The 20,068-nt window shown below is 42.4% G+C and overlaps 1 protein-coding gene across 4 annotated transcripts in view; it reads left to right on the top strand.

Annotated features, from left to right (window-relative positions):
* The first annotated feature begins 6 nt into the window (after window positions 1–6).
* gli3 (GLI family zinc finger 3) overlaps window positions 7–20,068 on the top strand; it is a 156,493-nt gene continuing 136,431 nt past the window's right edge. For all 4 annotated transcript variants that reach the window (XM_024280157.2, XM_024280158.2, XM_024280155.2 and 1 more), the window contains exon 1: window positions 7–426. The gene's annotated coding sequence lies outside the window, so the exon portion shown is untranslated. The remainder of the gene's footprint in view (window positions 427–20,068) is intronic.

Raw genomic sequence — 20,068 nt, 5'->3', positions numbered from 1 at the left:
ATAGTAAAGGAGGGAGCAATCCGAAGGGAGGAGTCAAGTGAGGGAAGGAGCAGCTGGAGTCCCACACTTCGCTTCTCTCCTCTCGAAAAAACGCTCTAAATGTAATAACAACTGTCCACGCGATTCTCCGTCGCTTCTGCTGCGTTTGCGCACATCCTCGCGCTGCTTTACGCACTTTTTCTTTCTTTCTACCGGCGCGCTGATGCTGCTGTAGTTTGGCTGATCAAAACTGAGGAGAAAGAAGAGGAAAAAGTCTGGCTGCGCCGTTTTGGAGTTGGAGTGGCAGCGTAAAGAAAGAAAGAAAGAAAAAAAAGTCCCAAGTAACTCCAGAGACACATCTGCAACTTCGGAAGAAAAGAAGGCTTACTGTTTTTCACCCTCTAAAGAAGAAGACGAGAATTATTGAAGGAGTCATTAAGGAGAAAAGTAAGTAAAACCGAATGGCGATAAAAAGTTAAGAACTGTTTCGCTTTTATGTCCAACATTGAAAACTGGTGACCTATTGGCGTGTTTTATTTTTATTTTATTCTTTTCTTTTCTTTGTTTGAGGAATTTATTTTTTTACAGTTTAGAGCGGTTTTATAGTTTCAAACGCCGATAAAAAGTGTCCTGGATGCGCCGTGAACGCACCGCTCATAGAGCCGCGTGCTTCCAGCAGCGCCGTGTGTACTTTACAACTTCTTCAAAGTTCGGTAAACTTCTAAAACTTTAACTTTTTTTACGATGTCAGCAAACAAACAGTTTTGCTTAAAACTTCGTGGCTTTAAGGATCAAACTTTACTGAAACAAAACTTTATTGAAGTAAAGACAAAAAGAAAAGAACGCGTGGGTGTGCTGCGGTGTGGGGACCCACATATGTGCATGTGTGTTCATATTTCAGCGCCTGGAATTGATTAGTTTTATTTTAAAGCTAGGGAGGGGGGAAACCTTATAAAAACTGTTAGTTTGAGTAAAAATTATTTTAAATGATTCAATAATTACTTTTATTTTTAAATAGATTTTAAATTTAAATGTTTTTTTAATAATAAAAACACAAATAATCTGTTTTTTAAAATTTTTTTAAGCATTAAACTAATATTTTTGACACTTAAAAGTGTTAAAAAAGCATTGTCAACATTTTAGTTTTAATAAAATTGCTTTATTTCAATAATTTAACGGATTTTCCCCTCAAAATGTCACAATTATTTACCTGACAGACTTAAAAGTATGCACAATAATGCTGCTGACAATTTGTATTGCAACAATTTAAAACCAGCCCAGTAAAAAGGCTAAAAAGGACACATCCCAGCGTTTGAACTCTGGTGTGCTCAGAGAAATTCAAGCCCACCACTGTGGGGTCTGCGTCCCTGCAGGGGTCCATATGGGGGACTTTAATGGGGGCCAACTAAAATAGAAAAATGTGTAAATCTGCTTTAGCATAATCATTCAAAGATGAGACAAAAAAATATAAAAAAGTAAAAATAGATAAAAAAATTATCCAATCTGTGCACAGAAGTCTGTTTGTGGGGTTCCCGGACATAAAAAACGCTCCTCCACATGTGCAGATATTTGTTTAAAACTTTCCCTCCTGTCCTCGCCAGCTGTTCCACATTTTATCTGCTTGTCTGCTCTCGGGTTTCATACGAAACGACGAGGGTCCGAGGGGCTCAGGCGAGCGCTGCAGCTCAAATCCACCTTTTTTTTTTATTCCACACGCGGCAAATTATGAAGTTGTGACAGCTTTGTGATGGAATCTGGAATTTTAAAACCAAGCAGATTTTAAATTCTTGTTACATTTTTCGTAATAAAAAAAGGATGTACTTTAAAAATAATAATAATCTTGTATTAATTCATTTTTGCTGACATAAAAAGGAATTTATTGCAGAAAAAAATAAAAGCGTGCATAACAAAATGCATTTTTTTTTGCCTTTTTCTTACTCATTTTCAGACTTTGTTAATATTTTTTGTATATTTTAATACAAATGCATACATTAAATCACTTTTATTGAAGGCCACCATATTTATTTTAATTTTTGCTATATATTGGTTGAAAGAAAAGTTTACTTAATAAGTGGATCAAAAAAATGTATATATTTTTTTATTTCTGCACCATAATTTTCTTTAAAAATGCATTTAGTGAAGGGGCAATAATAGACGCTATAAGATGCTAATCTGCTGGAATGAGATGCACGCCGTCCTCACCTGCTGGAGCCAGGACAGATGCATCACCGCCGCTCCTCTCTTCACGTGAGGAGCGAGAGGGCGGATAGCGTTTCCCTCTGCAGGAATCAATCCGTCTGATAGCGGCAGCTCGCCGTTTTTTATCTCAACTTTTAAGCGCTTCATTCCTGCAGCATAATGCATGAATACAAACACCTGCGACCCGCTGACCCGGCAGAATAGGGGCTGTGGAGTTGACGCAGAGGGATGACATGCTATTAGTTTTGTGACTTCTTTTTTTTTTATGCCATCCAGCAGAGAGAATACCTGTTATCAGGTTTGGATGAAGAGGCACTAATGAGAGGTGTTGTTGTGCTAATGCGGCAACCTCTCAAAGACGGCTGATTATCCTGAAGATAATGAGGACAGAGAAAAGGGTTTTGTTTGTTAAAAGTAAAAAAAAAAAATGTCCTCTTTCTTTACATATTAGTAAAAATGATCAAATGTTTAATGGTTTTATGGCAACGTAAAGCGCTTGGCTGGTGAAAGTTTGGAGTAATTGCCTGTGTGGCGTGATTAGCCGTTGCGTCCCCTGGCATATCGTGGAGTTGATGGCCCCCAAAAGAAAGCTCCCACTTTGATGATTTGGTACTTTGATATGTTGACATCAAATGAAACAGGCACAGTGGGGAAAGAAGGAAAGAAAGAAAGAAAGAAAGTCAGAGAGAGGTTGTGATTGAGGAGGGGGCGCACAAGAGTGGTGAAAATGTGTGTGTGTGAGAAGTCGGGCTAAACCTGAGGAGCGTCAAAACGTCTGGACGCATTTGCGTGCGAGGAGAGACAAGAAGGGGTCTTTGGGCGTAAGAGGGGCTTCTTCTTGGCCTCCTAATCCCCAGGCCCAGCCATCCCTTCAGGGCATCCCTCAGATCTGACTCTCTGGCTCTCCTCGCCGATGAGCCAGCTCCGCCAGCAGATTTAATATGCTATGTGTTCCCGCTCCCCCGGCTCCCCTCCACCTCAACCATCATTGTCCCTGAGCGGGACCCTCGCTCGCCGTTTCAAGGAGCCTGCTAAAGGCACCTTTCAAGCTGGGCGATGTCTTTGGATAAGGGGGAAGTAGGGATGATAGCAAACGGCAATTTTAGATATGTATATTAGCCACATTTTTTTAGTGCACTAGATCAGTTACTTTCATTTATATTATTTTGATATCCACTTTTTTTTAAACAAATCTCACAAGCGTGCTTGACAGATTAACATAAAGAGCCGTTGTAGGTCATGGTAAATTTTAATGCTAATAAGTGCGCCTGTGTGCCAGCGTGCAGAGTGCCTGCGAGCGTTTTCTTTTTCTCAGCCACTTGAGGAGAAAACAGGACAAGTCACGCTTGCATGTGGCCGCCACTCATCCCCTCCTCTGTTTGCTTTGGCTGCTGTAAAAGTGTCTTTAGGTCTGCGGTGTGAAGTGTAGCGACGAGAGGCGAAGGGCTTTGGGTTTGAGGCCCGAGCGTGAAGCCGGGAAGCAGTTTTCTTATCCGTGGCTGCAGATGCGTCAGCTTTGATGGGAGTCGGTTGTGGCGTCCGTGAGGAGGTCGTGGCTTTCCTGCCCAATGTGGTGACTGGACGCCAGCTGTGAACAAGGATCTGTCCTTCTTCCTTCATTTTTTTGGTTGCAACTTGAAGTACCACTCCAATCATCTCAACATTCCCAGGATTGTGTTGTTTTTAGTCGAAATCTTAAAACTTGAATCATTTTAAATGACATAGTTTCTGCAGAGCGGCAGGAGTTCAATACAAATTCACCTCTGAGTTGTAAGTAGGTGGGACTTCATTTCCCATCATCCCTCTGTTTACACTCTCTCCCACTAGCTTACAGCCCCTCACACCCCCAACTTTAACTTTACCGGTGCATAAAAATTGCTGAAAATATGGGAGTTCTCCAGCTTGGATGAGGAAAACAAGGAAGGTGTAAATAGATCTTTAACTTTAAAATTTTTAACATACCGTAACTTTTCAACTTTTAACATAATTCTAGCTGATTCTGAAGGAGAAAAGCGGCTCAGCGCCGCTTTTCTCCTTCAGAATCAGCTAGAATTATGCTAATTTTTTTGAAAAGTTACAGTAAATCAAACATTAAGTCTTTAAAGTGGTTTCATCTGAAAGGGGCGGAGCCTTTATAGCTTCTACATCACACCCACAACTATTTTCTTCATCTGCTCCTGATTCACGACGATTAGCATTAGGAAATACTCAGAAATACATTTTAAAAGTCCGTTGGTCCGGATTGAGTCCCAAACCTTGTGCTTGGTCTGCGTTCTTTTCGAGCTAAAACTTAACAAAACCATGTGACTGCAGATCTCTTCAGTCATTGGTCAGGTATTATGAGGGAGTGGCAAAGCAATCACAGAAAGAATAATGGAAGTTCTACACTTTGCAATCCTTGTCGGGAATGTTGACTGATTCAAACTTTAAATTTCGCTGACGTTACCTTTTGGTTGAGGCATGCTGCAAGGTGGTCATTGAGAAGATGTTGGCTAAAAAGGTACTCCGATAAGTTAGATTGTCATGAGAAAGTTGTTTGAATGAGCTTGCATTCGTCCAACCAGATTTCAGTGAGTTGCTGTGTCTCATCGTTCCTTTGCTACATCTTGTAAAGTCCGGCTATGGTGGCCATTTTGGTCCAGTTGTTCCACTCTGAGTGTGGAGACTATTCAGACTGAAAAAACAGACTAAAATAGAGCTCAGTCTGACTCGAAACAAACCACCTCAAAAAGGGGGTCAGAGTGTGGTTCCTGGTCCTGTACCAGCGTACACTTGGGTGGGGCGGCTGTGGTGCAGCGGTAAGGTAGTTGACTCCTGATTGGAAGATTTCGGGTTTGATTACTGCCTTGCCCAAGTGTGCTTGGGCCCAAGTGTCCTTGGGCAAGACACTGAACCCCAAATTGCCTCTGGTGGAAGGTTGATACCAGTGTTTAGCAGTGGAGCCACCACTAGTGTGTTTATGGGACTGCGACTGTAAAGCTCTTTGGGCCTTCAAGGAAGTTTGAAAAGCACTTTACAAATATAAGCTCTTTACTATTCAGACTAAAGATTTGTTCCAAACTTGAGTTCGCAAATCGACTCATTCTCACTCATAAGTCGTCACATATTGGTGTTTGGTTAATGTCTCACCTGCCACTTTTTGAGGTTTTGGGTGTCCCCAACTCGATGTTTTTCAACGTACTGGCTGTTCCCATGAAATCACAGGTCCCTGACCTCTAAGCCGCGAACCAGAACTGGTCTGGGACCGCGATGCAAAGGGCATCGATAACCTAACCCTTCTCCTAACCCGACACTGGACCAGATGCGTTACCGGTACCAGACATGGTAAGAGGTGTGGTACCGGATGTGAACCAGTACTGGGTTAAGGTTAGGGTACCGGTACTGGATGTGTCCCGAGGACCAAAGCACATTCAGTACCGCATCTGGTCCCATTAAATCTTGGGTCCCTAACCTCCGGGATGCAAATCAGAACTGGTCCAGTACTGCGATGTGTAGAGCACCGGTACCCTAACGTGACCAGATTCAATTCAATTCAATTTTATTTATATAGCCCAATATCACAAATTCAATTTGCCTCATTGGGCTTCATGCCTGTAGTTTTAACAGATGCACAGATGGAGTCATAAAATATGCACAATAGGTAAAAACTAAACAGACTATAAAGAACGGTCATCCCTGTCCTTAGACCCTCCCTCGCGGTAACCAGATGCGATAATGGGTGCAAACCAGTACTGGGTTTAAGGTTAGTGTACTGGTACTGGGTGCATCCAGAGGACCAGTGCACATTTGGTACCGCATCTGGTCCCATTAAATAAAGGGTCCCCAACCTCTGGTGTACGAACCAGAACTGGTCCAGTACCTGAAGCATAGCGCACCGGTACCCTAACCCAACCAGATGCAGTACCAGACCTGCACCGGTACCTGATGCGGTACCAGGCGCAAACCAGTAGCAGGTTAAGGTTAGGGTACCGGTACTTAGATGGATACTGGTACTGGATGCGTCCCAAGGACCAGTGCGCATCCGGTACCGCATCCGGTCCCATTAAATCTTGGTTCCCTAATCTTCGGGGTGCAGACCAGAACCGGTCCAGTACCGCCACGCGTAGCACACTGGTACTCTCACCCGACCAGATGCAGTAACAGACCCAAACCGCTACCAGACACGGCACCGGGCGCGAACCAGTGCCTGTACTAGGTCAAGGTAATGGTACAGGACTGGTACTGCATCCGGTACTGCGTCCCATGGGCTGTAGACCTTTGATTTTGTGAACAGCCAGCACGTCAAATAAAGATGAGTTGGGGACACCCAAAATGATAAAAAGGGCCTTAGCCAAACGTCAATATGTGACGAGTTGGGAGTGAGAATGTGTTGACCAAATGTATCCAGTCTAAACCCCCCCTAAAGCTTAATTCTCTCTATAAATGTCCTCCATCATGATGAAAAAAAACACAATTTTCATTGGAGTGAAATACTATAAACATTTTCTCTGCCCCTGAACATGTTTGGGATGCTCCTCGTTTCCTTCTTCTGTGGTCCTGGAGCACCCTGGCGGAGCAGGAGGAGGAGGAGGCGGGGGCCCGGTGTCCTGTATGAACCCCCTCCACTGTGTGTAATGAATGCTAACAGAGGCTGCCAGTAATAATGCCTCATCTTGGAAAAACAAAAGGCCCAACTCCACTATCTGAGCAAATTTCAGCCCCAACCTGAGAGGACCCTCTTTTGACAGCGCAGCATTTGAAGACTAATCGTTTTTTCTCATGCAAAGCATGCTGTTTTAAGAGCCCCGGCCACGGGGGGAGTCGAGGGGGCCGCGCTCTAACAATACTCTGCAGGGAGTGAGGAACAGGGGTTCGAGGGGGGGGGATTCCTCTCCCCTTTGCTCCTTTCACAAAGCCCAGTTCCTTTTAGGGTTGCGTGGGGGGTAGGGAGCGTGGAGGAAGAGGATGGTGGAACATCCAGGAGTTTCTTGAAAGAGAGGGACCGCGGCCCGTTTCTGTTGACAGTTTGTCATCGGGGAGGGGGGGAATCTTTAGCTTCCAGGAAAAATGCAGGTCCGGCCTCGCCGTGACAGTCCCGGGAAGAAGTGGGAAATTTATAGAGAAACAGAAATATTAAGGTGTACACGGGGGCCTAAAACGGCTTTAGCTATTCCTGCCAGGCTGGTGTTTTTATTAAGAGTGGTGGACATGCTTTGGAAATATATCTTATTCATGAAGAAAGGCGGGTTAGACTTCCTAAAGAATTCATTATATTCCCCCAGATGCGGCTTTGTGGGCCGCAGCCGTCCCTCGGAGGACGTGGAGCGTGGAGCGCAACATTGTAAAGCCTCCCTCCGTGGACGCGGGAGTTCGAAGGGTTCCATTTGTCAAAGGTGCTGGAGTCTTTTTCCCTTCTCAACACTTTCTCGGCTCAGCCTTAAACTCATTGTCTGAGCGAAGGCAGGACATTAGTCACCGCGGCTCCGCGGGAGCCCGAGGGGCTGGGGACCGGCGCTCCGGAGCTCGGGCCGGACAGGGGAGGGAGGGCGCAAATGAAAAGGTGAGGGGAGGCCAAGAAAAGAGAAGGAAATGTAGGGTAGAGGGAAAGTGAGGAAAAGTGTGTGTGGGAGAGGGAGGAAGACTTCGGAGGGGGTTTAGAGGGAGTGGAGTCTGGAGCTCTACCTCAGGGCTCAGTGTGTAAGCCCCTGTCTACCCCCCCAAAGCTGCTTTCACAAAGAGATTTACAAGACAGGTCTTCGGTGTGCTTTGCAGCCCCTTCATTATGAGGCTGGAAATGTATGTGCGACTTGCAAAAACGGACCTTTCTGCACTTTACATCACCTACGCCGGAAAGATTTTCACTCAATTTTACCAATCTGGGCAGGTCAGACCCGCGCCGGCCCCACCGGGGCGCCGCGAATAAACTATTCCCTCTGGTGGCGCTGTGCGGGTGTGTGTGCATCCATGTGTGAATGTATTTCACAGATTCTCACATACAAGAGATCCTGTTAGCTTTTGGAATTATTTATAAAGCCTGGCTTTTGTGTGGCGCCCTAAGTCCCTGTCTCCTCCCATTACTGCCTACGACTCTACCTGGGCTTCGCTCAGCCCTCAAATGCTCCCTCAGCCGCCCTCCTGCAGAAAGAGCCCAGTTTAGAGTTACATCTAAACCCTCTGCTGCTACCACAGTCACTTTCACTTTCTTTATATAAACCGACTAAACAGTTTGTCCCTCTCGAAAAGTAGTTTTCCCGAATCCGAGCGGACAGCTTTCGAAAAGGCGTGCAAAGTCGCGCCGTGGCCCATCCCATCTGGCTCTGATTACCCTGTAATCCAGGGAGGTTTTTTCCCTCCTTTTCCTTCCACGGAAGGAGCGCAGTTTGAAGGTTACGGTGTGCTTCAGATGTTAATGTTTGTCTTTTCTTGAAACAATGCGATTACAGAAACAAACTGCTCAAGTTTCTCATCTTCCTCTGGCGTGGGGATCAATGCAAACCCGTTTGCACGCACTAATAAGCCATTAGAGCGCGCTCTGTCGGGCGCATTTACATACTTCCACCACAGAACTGATGAACTGGGTTTCGTATCCTAGAGGTAGGAGTTATTGTGAGTGATTAGCGAGGTCGGAGGATGTTTAGCGCCGGTGAAGCATGAGCCGGGCGATCCCCCTCCCCTCGCCGCCACCGCCAGTCCTGTTTGATAGGTGCCAGATTGCATTGCTGGAAGCCAGGTTGTCTCAGCTTGTCAGCCGTGCGAGGAGGAGGAGGAGGGGAGATGTGAGGATGATTACAGTACACCGTTCCTCTGATCTGAATCATCACTAACTGTCTCTGCTGCAAAGGCTGAACTTCCACCGTGAAACCAGCTGCTTCCCAATTAACCCCCGGCGCCCGTCAAATGCTCCAATTAGGGCCCTCTCCTCCTCCTCCTCGTGAGTTTATTTGGCTTCGGTGGCATGCGGAGGTGAGGGGTAAATGAAGACTGGACTGAATGACCCCTTGGTGCTTCAAACAGGAAGTACCCGCTGGGTCTAAGGACCCAAAATCCCATAGACTTCCAATAAAAAATGAGCTAATGTTCAGTCATTCTGTTTGTTAAACTTTAACATGTATTTGCATGTAGTTCAAGTTATAAATCAGATGCCTCAATAAAAGAAGAAGGTCTCACTAGGGCTGGGTGATGAGGCCAAAAAACTAACGTTTTGACACGAAATTTGATTTCCGATTACAATCGATTGTTTTCTCCCTCAACAAAAACTGTTTTTTTTAACATCACTTTTGGAAGTTGGCCCAAACACTAAATATAAGCTGCAAAAATGTTTATAAACCAATGTCGCAGGTGTTTCGGGAGCTAGCACTAGCCTGAGTATCCCGTAAACACTTATCACACTCGGCAGGGTCTTTGCCTTCTCCCTACCCCCACATTTATCCCTACAAGTAGAGAGATGAGGTAGGAAATAGTGTCCTAACTTTTGGACATTACTACCGCTTGAGTCGTCTATGATAGCGCATAGCTGCCAGCGCTAGGAAAATACAAAACGTCGGTTTATAACTTTAAAAAGTCTTGCTAAAGCAAAAAGTCATTACTTATATTTAAAAGTAAACCTCTGTGCTTCAGGAATGAAGAAATGTGTTTCTCTTCAGCGGCACTAGCACACACCAGATACCGGTAGAGGGATAGCTAGCTAGCCCTAAGTCGCTACGGTTACTTCTTGGAAAAAAAAACACCGTACAGCTCCAAACAGCCCCTAAAGTTGGAGCAATAGGGAGGAGTCAGAGGAGTATAAAAGTAATCAGAGGTTCCATAAAACTTGAGACACTATTTTTGGGAAAAAGTTCCTCTTTGCTAGCTAACATTTTTAAGTGCAGCGAGAAACAAGCGGACTGACCTTACCCCGATCATCGGAGGTCCAAGAAAACAAAGTGCGAGGAAAATGTTCCAAAAACGATTTTTTTTTCTGAATCTGAAACAGAAAAAATTCTGTTTTAGTGATACATTTCATAAAATTGGATTTATCGATTTTATTGATACATTTGAATTTGTTGCATCAGAAGATTTCGATAAAAATCAATTTATTGGCTGGCTCTGGTTCCCACGAATGGTTTATAACAGATTTTATGTTGCCTAAGTGGTAGGGGTGTGGCCTTCCAACAAGCTCACTCCTGATTGGAGAGAGTGGTTTTCATAGAAACTTGGACAGACTTGAACCAAGCACTACTTACTGGTGGCATTCGTATCGCTAAAAATGGGGACCCTTTTCTCTCTTGGTCCGGTTCTCATATACCATCAGTGGTTTGGTTTGCCTTACAGATGGAGTTGAGGTGTTGCTAACAGCAGAATAAACCCAGGCGTTTGTTTTCCTTGCAGTCACGTCGACTCGCCTGAGGGGGCTGCCTGTCTAATGACAGTGTTATTCGCGCCGGGGATTTCATGATGCCATTTTATGAGTTTTTGGGAAGTTTTTTTGTTTTGTTTTGGCCTGTCAGGTTCTGTCTCATTGCTGTGGAGTTTCTCCCAAACTCAAGTCTTAAAAAAAAATTTCAGCTGTTTCTCATAAGCGACACTGCGTGCGTTGATGTGGAGGAGTGTTGCTGTAGGTGGGATGCAGGTTTGGCAGCACTTCCCAGTCCTCGGAGACTGTGTGTAAAGCCTACGAGCCCCAGCAGAGGGGTGGGGGGGCTCTGCGGCTGATATGAAAGTGAAGGGAGAGAGTTGTCTCCCTACGCCGCCGTGGGGAGAGCCGTCAGGGAGATGGAAGTCTCTGGTACTCCCTCTGAGCTCCCGCTGTCTTTGATCTCCTTCCTGCGCTGCAGCAGACTCCATACTGCTCCATGGAGCACACTCACCTGCTGTCAATCCGGCAACACAGGCGCCTTCCTTGTTCACCGGCCAATGAGCTCTGATGTGAGGCTGCTTTTGAAAAGATAACAACTTTGGAATCAATTTGAACTTTTTTTGTCCGCTTTTTATCTATTTTTTTTGGTCAAGTTTGTTAGTCCAGGTGCTGAACTTAAGTGTTGATAGGTCATTCGGTTATGTTAAATAATGTAAAACCCCTTTTTTCTGTGGAATGTGTGACCCACAGTTGCCCTTTCCAAATCTGTCCCCATCCATACAGGAAGTCTGGCATTAAAGTTTCTCTTTGTCGACCCCCCCTTGCCTCCTCAAGCTTTTATTTCTCTCTGCATTCCTAGGACTCATTTTAGGACAGCTTCATTCAACATTCCTCCTCATTTTTCCACGTCTTCCTCCGTTTGGGTCCGGTTTTATCACGACACCGAGACAACTTCATCTCATCCAATTTTCACCCCTTTAATTCGCTTTAAATGACATGGCTGCAAGGGCTGGGCCGGGAATTAATAAGAGCCAATAAAGCCCCCCGCTGGGGCATCAAGGCCAGTCTTTAAGTAAACATTATGACTTCTTGCAGGGGGATTCAGGGGCAGCACTTGATGAATTGTGGCGGAGCTCGGGAAGGGCTAATTTCTCACTTAGCCGTCCTGATGGGGCTAGCTAATAGGCCTTTGCTTTGCCTGGCTGATTGTCTGCGGGCTTTATTATTGTGCATTATCACGCTGCCCCCTGGCTGTTTTTAGTGTTCGGCCCCGGAGACGCCGGAGCCCGTCATTAATCACAAAGCAGCACTGACTCAGTCTGCTTCAGCCCTCATTCCAGTGACACGCTGCAGCAGAGGAAAGGGAGACTGAAGGAGGCAGGGAGGAGACATCATTCACAAAAAGCAGAAAAAGTTCGCAGGGCAGTTGCATGATGACTCTTGAACTTGTAGCGGTGCAACCTTTCTGATGTACTTTTGTCTAAAGTGCAGAATGGATCCCTCTCTGTGTGAAGAAGAGGCGGAGAAAGAGGTTTTCATCACGGCAGGAATGTGTCTTCCCTCCACTCATCCGCTCCCTCGGGTCCCCCGTCTTATTTACCTTGGGTTGCACTTGCATGTGGGAAGCGGCAGCCGCTGCACGCGCGTTTCCACGCACAGGAGTCGCGCTTTCAAGCGTGGCAGCCCGCGGTGTAACATGTTCTCGTTTGGTGCCGGAGCACGGCGAAGGATGTTGTTGTCATGCTCTGCTTGTGGCGTCGAGAACGCTTGTCTTTAGACTTGCGTGAAGAATGCATCAACAAACAACGCCATGTTTTTTTTTTTCCACTGCAGTTCATGCAGATCCCATTGGCCCGTGCTTGGTATTATCCGCCATGTGCAGGGACTACTTAAAAAAAAAAAACTTAAAAAGTTGTTAGAACGATATTTTTATCTTTTGTGAAAGTGTCCTCAGTGGTCTTTTAATTATGTTTTTATCCAAGATCTAAAAATCCATCGTTTTTAAGTAGGGCTAACACGATTAGTCGACTAATCGACGACTAATCGACTATTAAAATAGTCAATTAGTTGTTACTTTATATTATATGATGTCTGAGTGTAGTAAAGTTTAAAGTTATAATGGCATTCCATTAGCTTTTTGGACTATTTTGGCATTTATTAAAGTCTATTTTGAAGTTTCGGTAATATATCAGCTACATGCTAGCTAATTTGGCTAATTTAGTCTTTTCTGTTTTTTACGATGATTTGGAGATTAGCTAATATTTCAGCTACATGCTAGCTATTTTGGCTAATTTAGGATTTGTTTCTGTTTTTAAGGCTGTTTTGGAGTTTAGCTAATATTTTTGCTACATGTTAGCATTTTGGCTAATTTTAGAATTTTCCAGTTTTTTTGGGGGCTAATTTAGAGTTAAGCTAATACTTCAGCTACATGCTAGCTATATTGGCTAATTTAGGATTTTTTCTTTTTTTAGGCTGTTTTGGGTAACAGGTTTTTTTCATTTATGTAGGCTAATTTTGCATTATATTTTTTAGCTTGCTATCAGCTTAAACGATTTTAAGTATTAGCTTTAGTGATTTCAGCTATCAATTTCAGCATTTTCAGCTATCAGGACTAGCATCTTTAGTGGCCAAATTCGGCTTACAGCATTCACACTAGCATTATTGCAGGTAATATTATATATCTAGTTTTTAGTTAGTTTTTAAGCTAATGATGGTTAAGATGTGTGCTTTACATCCACTTTGCACATGACCCAATTAGTCGACTAATTGGAAAAAATAGTTGGTGATTAGTCGACTATTACAATAATCGTTTGTGCACTATTTTTAAGACATATTTTCTCCAACATGGCAGAAATTCATCAGAAATTCTCCTCTAGTGGGCTTAGAAGTATCCCTACAATGACATCCCATAATTCCTTTGCTTACACTCTCCCGCTAGCTTATAACTCCTCACAACCCCAAGCTAACATTAGCGTAGCAAAAAACAAACGTCGAGCAATATTGGAGCTAAACAGTCATACAGTAGAGCCAGATTCCAGCTCAGATCAGGAAAATGAAGACGTAAATTGTTCTATTTGTCTGCAAATGCATACTTTAGATATGTAGCAGAGCAACATACCACTTCAGTTGCTGCGTCACAATTATGAGGTTTTTTAACTGCTATTTTCAGCTACAAGAACCTGTTAAAACACCATTTTCATTGAAATGGGTCTTTAAAATCTATGAAGTAAACTTTAGAAGTTGTCAAATTTTGAGAGTAACAATTAATAAACGTAATTGATTAATCGATTTATATCCCTACGATCCGACCAGATCGATCTGTTTGAGGCAAGCTGTTAATCCTACACATTCCCATCTCGTCATATATGGACCTATGGCTCAGGCCCCCTCCGCGCCACTTTGACGTTTTGGGTGACGCCAAGTCATTGCTTTTTGAGGTGCTTGTGGTTCTTATAAAATCAGTGGTCTCCAACTCTCGGGACGCGGTATCATACGTGATATCAGATCCGATACCAGATGCGGAACCAGGTTAAGGTTGAGGTATGAGTACCTGGTAAGGTTACCAGCCCACGTCCCGAAGGGTTGGGGACATCCTGATCTGTGTTTTTTCCTGCTTGTGGCCCAGTTCGCGGCCCGGAGGTTGGGACCCCTGATCTAATGGGAACATCCATCACTTCAAAAAACGAGCCATACGCCCATAGGCGTTGAGTTGGGAGTGAGAATACATGTGGTTAATCTAATGGTTTCAATTAGTGATAAGCTGATATCATTTTTTCAGGCCGATAACGATAACCGATATTTCCCCGATATTTGCCGATACTGATATTTTAGTCTCTACAATAGCACAAATTTAGGATGTCTTTTTTCTTTTTGTTTTTTATTAAAAATTCACATATTTTCTTTGACTGTACAATCACAGTGTACTTAATCTTTTTAACATACATTGAGGGATCCCATAGGAACAAGTATCACTTTAAAACTTTGGAATATATCTGAAAACATTCAAACTGTTTCCTGACTATTAGACACAAGTGTAAATCATAATCTTTCCAGTGTCAGGAATCTATTAGGATCAATAATGTATTTCATTCATAAAGTGCATGTGAAAACAGTCAGAACAGTATTGGTGGATTTTTTAATATTAGACTGATACCGATAAACTCAAATTATGCAAATATCACTGATACCGATACTGGCATAGATATATATCGTTCTTCGCTAGTTTCAAAATTAAATAAATTGGTTAAAATTTATTTTACACTTAATAATCTTAAAGAAATACAAGGAGTTTGGAAAACTTCACCTGCACTGTTCAGGTATTTATAACTGAGTCTCAATGGTGGAAGTTTTGGCGAAAAATTGATTTTAGGAACCAACTATGAATTGTATCGTCAACCACAAACTATGATCGTTGTTTAAATGAATCGCTGTACTCCATGAAGGACTTTTGTCATTTTTGCTGTGTTTTGCATTATTTTTTACAAAAAAAAAAAAAAAAATCAGGAAAAGTGTTTGATCAAACAAAAGCCGCGCGGAATGTAAAGTGGGAGCAGGGGAAAACCAGTACGGCTCGACTAGGCCGCAAAGCCGCCGCTGTTATCCGTCGTCTCAGCCCCACTTGCAATAAAACAAGTGGCTCCATTTGAAATGTATAAATAAACAAGATAATAAGCAAGGGGGCTGTGGGGAGAGTGAGCGCGGCATTCATTGTGGCGCGGGCTTTATTTGCCCCGTCTGCTGGGTAGGGAGAGCAAAAGAGGCATCGTGTAAGCATTATGATTACATCGTGTGGGTTTGTTACATGGGAATGTAAGATGCTCTCAGCTCATTCTGCTGCGCGGCGCGCGGGGTCCCTCACCAGCCCTCCATATGAAGTGGAGGGGTCTGAGGGACCGGGACGCATGCGAGGATAATCTTATTAGCTGGGCTGAAAGCGAGTGATGGGCTCTGTTGTTGAACTGTTTGTCCTTGGAAAAAAAAGGCGCTCCTGATACGAGAAGGCTTTCAGAGTTTGTGGAAAGTGGATAGCAGTAGTTGAATAATAGGGGACTATTAGGGTTATTTACCTCTTCAAATAAAACTAACTTGAATATTCATGGTAGAATATAATAATTCTCAGATTCATGATGATTATCTTATAATACTGTATGTTTGTACAGTTGCTGATTTTTTACTGATGTATTTAATTAAAATTATGTATTAAATCACCATCATTTATACTTTTATTTAGAACAAGAGATTAAACTCAACTAGATAGATAAAAAAAAACAAAGATTTAGACAGATAGAATTGGTGTTTGTCACTTTGAACTATATTTTTTTTAACTTCAGCAGTAAACTAAACTTAAACATTGCTGTTATTTTGGATAATTTAACAACAAATCCTGAAAATGTTTTCCCATCCTTGTCTTGCAACACTTAACGTTCTAAAATGTTGCATATCGGTGTAAAAATGGTATGAAAAGCCGCCTCTATCCGCTGCACAATCCACTGGAATTACGTTAATGGCGTCAACTGTCGAATAGTTACCGGAATCTGAAGAATGGAGCTAAAGCTCCAGTGTTAAAGCAAATTCGCGTTTTCAGAACTAATTTCAGTAAATGCAGCTTCTCACAGGTCTCATTTTTTTAAGATCATCGCGAGTTTTCGAGTACTTGGATTTTAAAAACACTCCTAGTGTGTGTACATATATATATATATATATATATATACATATATAGTGGGCATATATACACAGTGTATATTTATATATATATATATATACCGTATATATAGTAGGCATATATACACAGTATATATATATATATATATATATATATATATATATATATATATGCCGTATATATAGCAGGCATATATACACAGTATATATACATATATATACATATATAGTGGGCATATATACACAGTGTATATACATGTATATACATACACAATATATATATATACATACACAGTATACATATACACATATACATAGTGTCATTTTCTAAGACAGTTTCCGCAGAGCGGCAGGAGTTTATTAGAAATACGCCTCTTAGTTGTGTTTGGGACTGTTGGTGGTGAATAAGCTACTCATGTCCTATCATCCCTTTGTTTACACCCTCTCCTGCTAGCTTACAGCCCCTCACATCCCCAACCTACCATTAGTGATGCAACAAAAATGGCGAACAATATCGACCTTATGCACTTTTGAACCAGCTCAGACGAGGAAAACAAAGACGTTCATGGATCCATTTGTCTGAAAGTGATTCCATAGGTATAAACTGTAAGTTTATCGTAATCAATACAATTATATATTTCTCCTCCTGATTTACAACAATTTGAATTGAAAATATTCTCAGAAATGCTATTTTAATCTTAATTTACCTTTTAAAAGTCCTAAATCTTGATAAAAATGCTACAATAAAAACACAATTTTTAATGGGAATGATCTTTAAATGTACAAGATGGGCCTTTAGGGGGTTGGTCTAACCCAAATTTAGCACTATTTGGGCAAAGTTTTGTTGTTGAATGGGAACCACAGCCACCAAAATCCCGCCCCCCCTCCGTCTCTTTGCCCTTCGAGCTATAAGTGTCGAACACAGCATGGAAACCCAAGTGTGTGTGGTTTCCTCAATGAGCTCTCGGGTTTGGGAACACCTCCTGGGTGGGGAGCTTGAACCCAAGCCCTCTAAGCACCAGTGAGCACTCCCCCTGTCTCCTGGAAGAGTCTCCCACCCCCCTGGTTCAATTCCCCCAAAATCATGCGTCGCATGCACATTCTGGTTTATTGGTAGATTCAGCAAATCTCGCTAAAGGGCTCAGGCGCTTCCTCCTGTTTTCCAGCTGGGACGGAGCCCCTTAATATTGTTGGCATAGCTGCGAAATGTGCAAAACACATATTGGACACACGAGGAAACATGTGCAGGCATGCAGAGTGCATGTGTGTGTGCGCACGCATACCTAAGCACACTCCCTCCCTCCATTCATTTTCTCTCTTATCCCACTTTTTTCTCACAATCTGGCTCAATCGTCTGCATCTCCCATCTCTCCCCTCCCCTCGAAGTCGCTGCGCCGCGGTGCGTTTGCGCGCCGCTGATAAGCCTAAGATAGCAGATCTCGGTGGTCGCTGATGTAATGATGATGAATGCTGCGGTGCTGCCAGTCTCCCCCTCGGGGGGCCTTCGACACTGAACAGTCGCCCTAATGAAATGAACACAAATACAGTACCCTGTCTGTGAGGGGGGGGTGCCAAATCTAAGAAGACACTTCAAGAGTTTGTATATAAATGTCCGCCACTTTGCTGCGGATGTGTGGCATCAAATGAAGCTGGTAAAAGCGCCTTCAAACAACAACAAGAAGCTGTGATTTTTTTTGATACCATTAGTGGTTGTAAGAAAGAAAGAAAAACAGTTTTTTTTGTTCAATCAAAGGCAAAAGTTTTATTTTGTGTTCCACTTTGATCTGTACAATTTTGTAGATGACTTTCAACTTAGCGTCTTTGTCACCAAAGCGTATAATTTATGTTAAATTGATTTGGTTAATGTGCTTATAAAATAAGATTTTTTTTTTTTTTTCGGAGGGAATTGTGGTGATTTAAACCTGTTTAATCGCCTCGCTTTTCTGTGTGGAAGGATTACAGCTGAACACAAATAAAGATACACCCTCTTTCTCCCTCCTCTAATTGGGTGTAGAATAGACTTTTTTTAGGGGGGAATACATTAATACAAAATTAACGTTTTTTTTTTGGGCTTCATGTAAGCCAGGGGTGTCAAACTGAATCTCACAAGGGGCCAAAATCCAAAACACACCTTAAGTCGTGGGCCGAACAGGATAAACATTGATTGAACACTCTACAACTACATTTTTAAAACTTTAAAACCCAACTTTTTAAAATAATTATGAACTAGATATATAGCATTGCTGGTGTGAATGCTGTAAGCTGTTAAGTCAAAGTCAAAGTTACTTTATTTTTCCGGTAGGAACACAAAGCAGAGTCAAACAATTATCAGTAACATCAATCAAGACATTGAAATCAGTAAAATCAAATACGACAATAAAACAAGTAAGATCATACCCTCATTAAAATGCTTAAATTGATCGTTAAAAGTGCTGAAGCTGATAGCTGAAAACACTAAAGCTGATAACAGGCTTAAATATTAGCTAAAGGCCAAATTAGCCCAAAAAACAAGAAAAAAGAAAACTTAGGTTATCTAAAACAGCTAGCATGTAGCTGAAAAAAAAACTTAACTTCAAAATATCCTAAAAACTGAAAAAAGCGTAAATTAGGCATAACAGCTAGCGTGTAAATATTAGCCTAATTCCAAAACAGCCTAAAAAACGTAAAAAGAAAAGCATAAATTAGCCAAAACTGCTAAAATGTAGCTAAAATTTTAGCTAAACTCCAAAACAGAAACTTAAAAAGAAAAACCAACATTTGCCAAAACAGTTAGCATGTAGCTGAAAAATAGATAAACTTCAAATATCCTAAAAACTGAATAAAAACTTTAAATTAGCCAAAACAGCTAGCGTTTAAATATTAGCCTAACTAGAAAACAGCCTAAAAAAAATTGGCCAAAATAGCTAGCATTTAGCTAAAATATTAGCTAAAGTCCAAAATAGCCTAAAAAAATCGTTGTAAATGGAAAAATAGTCCAATAAGCTAGTGGAATGTCAATTTTTTAAAATGTTAAAACATTTTTAACATTATTATGAATAATAAATAAATTCAGGAATATTATTCCAGAATAAATCAACTTACATTTTAAATAACTTTCAATATTTTACTCTCCATAAAAATATCTTTTGTCAAAAGTTAGAAATAAGCACAAGATAACATCAGGCCATTAATAATGAAATAAAATGATCTGGAGGGCCGGTTCTAATTACCCCGAGGGCCGGATTCGGCCCCCGGGCCTTAACTTTGACATGTGTTGTAAGCGGTTTGTGCCAGCTCCCCTTTTACTCGTCGCTGGCGTTTGATCTCAGCGGCAACAGGTCAAAGGCCCAAACGAGAATCCTCCGTCCTGCAAAAATCAGCACATGTGGCAGAAGATTTTTGGGGTTTTCTGGGACAGAAATGAGCAGCACCGGTGAAAGCAGAGACGGGAACATCTGCAGGACTGGGTGTGGGCGTCCAGGTCAGGGGGATTATGGGTGAAAAGGTCCTGCTTTTAATTGCTGCTTTGGAACTGTGGCCTGCCTTAGCGAACACAAAAGGCGCGTCAGACACGCTTCAGTGGCTTGGACTTGTGAATGTTTGCCCCGACTAGTGGAATGCCCCGCTTTCTCCTCGTCCCCCTCCTTCGTTCAAAATCCTAACCCCTCAAATTTACGGGACTCTGTGTTCTTCTCTCTGGGATTACCTGATAGAAAGATGGAGTTATTAGAATGAGGAACTGGAATATCTAGGCTTTTACTTCAACAAAAGGGTGAGCAGCAACTCCATCAAATGAATTCTGATGATATCTGTGGAGCAGGACAAACACGCCTTTGGTTGGAGATGACTGCTGCTCTTGTATTCATGTGGGAGTGATTAGAGGACAAGCTCTCGTTTAATTCCGTTTTGATTGGTAGGGGTGTAATTGCATTGTTT

This window comes from Oryzias melastigma, linkage group LG20 (genome assembly GCF_002922805.2).
Source record: "Oryzias melastigma strain HK-1 linkage group LG20, ASM292280v2, whole genome shotgun sequence".
NCBI classification, from domain to species: domain Eukaryota; kingdom Metazoa; phylum Chordata; class Actinopteri; order Beloniformes; family Adrianichthyidae; genus Oryzias; species Oryzias melastigma.
The sequence above is the reverse complement of the archived record's forward strand: the minus strand, read 5'-3'. Positions and strand labels throughout refer to the sequence as shown.